Below are 4,141 nucleotides of genomic sequence, written 5' to 3' on the forward strand. Positions count from 1 at the left end.
CTTTCCGACTCCTCCTGTGCTTCAGCGGCTCTTCATCCTCATCATCATCAGGAAGATTGATAATAGTATTGGGTGGAGCTGCGGAGAAGAATCAGGATCAGAGATCGCGAGTCAGTCGACTAAGAACGGCGTTAAGAATACAGTACCTGGGTTTGAAGTTGCTGCGTCCTCCATCTCGTGGTCATCAGCCCGGGCCGAGGTTTCAGAAGTAGCAGCATGCAACTCCAAAGGATCAGTCGACTAACTTCAGCGTCGACCAGAGATAAAGTTCACACAGAATAAGAAAATATGAGCAGCACGGTTACCCTGATATGGTGGGGATGGACACCTTCATCTTCGGCAAGAGCTTGATCGGCTTCGACGAGGCTGCCCTGGGCTGCTTCGGCGCCTTTTCAGTCGGCACCGGAGAGGTGGTCCGAGGGCGCTTGGTCGACTGAGTGGCGGTCGCAACCCCCTTACCACGTTCGGTCGAAGGGTCGTGGACAAGCTTCGACCGCCTTTCTGAGCGCGGTGGTACGACCTCCTCCTCCTCTTCTTCCTCGTCCTTGACGTCGTCTTCATCACCGTCATCATCATCATCGTCGTCATCATCCTCTGCAACATCCGAGTCCCATTCCTCCTCTTCCTGGCTCTCGCCCCCGCTCGCCTCGCCCTCCTCAGTCGAAGCTTGTGCCCCATTGGGCATCGAGTACAGCTCGGTGAGGGCCTAGCAGATGCCCAAACAAGGATCAGTCGACCAGTCGGCAGGGTTAACAGAAATGAATACGACAAGGGCGCAGTGGAGAGCAGAGCAAGTGTACCTTGTTTGGTCGCTGTTGTGGTCGAGTGGAGGAATCCTTCTGGCTCCGCGCGGGTTGTCCTTGTTTCCGGTAACGGCTACCATCCATCTTTCCAGAGTGACGTCGTCGACTGCTTCTGGATGGACTCTAGTCTCGTCTTCGGTCCCACAGTACAACCACATGCAGTGGCTCCGGAATTGAAGGGGCTGGATGCGACGCCTGAGGAAGACCTCCAGAAGATCCATGCCCGTCACCCCCTCCCGAACCAACTGCACCACGCGCTCCATCAACATCTTCACGTCAGCTTTCTCCTCCGGAATCAGCTTCAGAGGGGAGGGCTTGTTCACTCGGTCCATGGTAAACGGAGGGAGTCCACTCGACTGCCCTGGCGTCGACTGGACCTGGCAGTAGAACCAAGTCGACTGCCAGCCTCTGACGGACTCGGGAAAGGTCATGGGCGGGAAGGTGCTCTTATTCCTCACCTGAATCCCCAGACCCCCGCACATTTGGACGACTCGGGTTCTCTCATCACCTGGGCTCGCCTTCTTCACGGTCTGAGATCGACACGTGAATATATGTTTGAACAAACCCCAGTGCGGTCGACAGCCCAAGAAACCCTCACACATGGACACGAACGCAGCAAGATAGGCAATGGAGTTTGGGGTAAAGTGGTGGAGCTGCGCTCCGAAGAAATTCAAGAAGCCACGAAAGAAAACACTCGGCGGCAAGGAAAACCCACGATCAACATGGGTGGCCAAAAGCACACACTCACCCTCTTCTGGCTGGGGCTGCCACTCCTTCCCCGGAAGCCTCGCAGCTTCGTGGGGGATCAAGCCCTCGTTGGCCATGTCGAGGAGGTCATTCTCCGTGATGGTCGACTGGATCCAGTCTCCTTGGACCCAGCCCTTCGGCAGGCGGGATCTGGACGAGGACCCTCCGCGGCTGGTGGATCTCCCCTTTGCCTTCTCCGACGCCGACGCCTTCTTTGCACGCTCCAGCGCCGCCGTCTTCTCCTTAGCCATGGTCGCCGGCGAGATGCGCGAAGGGAAGTGGTGCGGGGGCGAGAGCGAGGACGCTGAGCAGGGAAGAAGGAAGCAGAGAGAGAGGGAGAATGCTGAGGCGCAGCACAGAAATCCTGCCCGGGCGCATTTATAAGGTCCCTTCCGAGTGGCTGACATGTGGGCCCGGTCGATCTAATCATATCTGGGAGCAGTTATGCAGACTGGATACGTGGCGAAAAAGGCGGCGCGGAGATCGAGGCGTCTATGCCCCGTCCCATCCGAACGCCGCGGTCCGCCCCGCTTCGCGCGCGCCCCCAAATTTCGCATCCCGCGGAATCCGCGAGCAACAAATCAGTCTGTCAGACGCGGTGTTTCCGGCGATCCGTCGCTCGGAGATCGTCGAAGCCCGAAAGATCACTCGACGCAAAAATAGAATGGATCGAGTCGACTGAAGGCAAATTGCTCCCTGTCAACAAAGAGATTCTTTGGTCCAGAACAGCGCACAACTAGAGCGCAAAGGATAATCGGAAACGACATCAACTCCTTCTTCACTCGAAGCCTCAATCCATTCGGGGGCTAATGATGGGGTTACGTACCTAGGGTAGGGTCATGGACCTGATCCAAGTAACTTACCCCAAGACATCCTTAGAAGAGGTCGCCTTCCAGTCGACCAATGAGGACTCACTCGACTGGTCTGAAGGACTCGACCACGAAGACTCACTCGACCACCAGGAGGTCAAGAGGCACTCTGCACTGCAACGGCCTGTAATCAAGTAGACTTTATGATAGTAAAGGCACTTTATGTGGGGCGTTACCAGTAACGCCCCAGACTTAACTCACCTTAAACCCTCTCCTACGTGGGCTGGCTGGGGTCCTGGCGCACTCTATATAAGCCACCCCCCTCCACAGGCAGAAGGGGTCGGCACCTTGTAGCTCATATACTCATAATCCACTCGACCGCCTCCGGGCTCCGAGACGTAGGGCTGTTACTTCTCCCGAGAAGGGCCTGAACTCGTACATCCTTTGTGCTTACAACCTCTCCATAGCTAGGACCTTGCCTCTCCATACCTACCCCCCACTCTACTGTCAGGCTTAGAACCACGACAGTACTCAAGTTCCTTAGAGAGTGACTGTATCTCATGAGTCCGCTGAACAACATAGTGCTCATCAGTCATCTTGTAGTCACAGAATTGCTCCATGACGTACAACTCATTGCCAGCGCCCGAGGCCCCAAACGTGGCCTCGAGCGCAGCCCACATGTCTTTGCCGCTGTCAAACGACATATATGAATCCACAATGGAATCGTCAAGAACACTCAGTAGGGCAGCTTTGAAGAGGGTATCCATGTTCTCAAAAGCTTCATGTTGTGTAGGATTAAGATCACCCTCAGGTTTACCCTTAGTGGCGTCATAGCAGTACATGATCTGAAACCAATATACTGCTCTTGTGCTCCACCTTTTATATTGCACCCCCTTAAAAGTAGGCGGCTTCGAAAGCGCAGCAAAACTAGTCGGAGTAAATTGCGTATAATCAGGTTTTTGGATTGGATTGTTGAATATATGAGCAATTTACTATGAGATTTAATCCGAATCAGCAGTAAATAGATCATGACGACAATTACAAACATCAAAGTAATGATGTGGACTAAACCAGGAGGACAGAATCACATACTATACAGTGGGAGCAGAACCGCTGTGGTTGATATTGTCATTCATGTCGTTGATGAAGAGGTTACCGAGGTCGGGGAAGAAGGCTGCCATTGAGGGAGACGTCGCTGGCAGCAGTCACATGAGTGTGCTCCCCAAAAACCTGATCGCCCCTCTCCTATACAGGATCACGAAAGGCGGGGTTCGGAGGACTGCTATCCCTTCTTGCGGTGCATGCCGGAAGGAGGGCTGGAGAAGAATTGCATGGTGGCGCTAATATCTGGAACGGTGCGAAACCATATGATACAGCGGCGGCTAGGGTAGAGCATGTCAGGTCGGTCGTGCGAGTAAGACCAAGTATAATAGTAGGCCTTTGGCCCCCAAACCCCACGTCCAAGTCAATAATAGTCCCACCAAGGTTTGTCTCAAAAAAACCGAGTAATTAAGGCGTCCGTTAGTCCCTTTAGTATAATACTATATCATTAATAATGGCCCCACCTTTTGTCTCACAAAGTATGTTGGTGCTCCTGCTACAACCTGCTACAAGTTTACAACCCGCTTCTCTTATCTCTCCTCTTCTCTCTCCTTCAACTAAGCACAAAAACTATATTTAAATCCTTATAGCCTGCATATGTCATCTAACTGTAGTACTTGCACTAAAGTTACTCTACACTGTGTAGTCTGAAATGCCAAGCGTGCAGTGGACGGTGCCCTC

Source organism: Triticum dicoccoides, chromosome 3B, assembly GCF_002162155.2.
Source record: "Triticum dicoccoides isolate Atlit2015 ecotype Zavitan chromosome 3B, WEW_v2.0, whole genome shotgun sequence".
NCBI lineage: Eukaryota > Viridiplantae > Streptophyta > Magnoliopsida > Poales > Poaceae > Triticum > Triticum dicoccoides.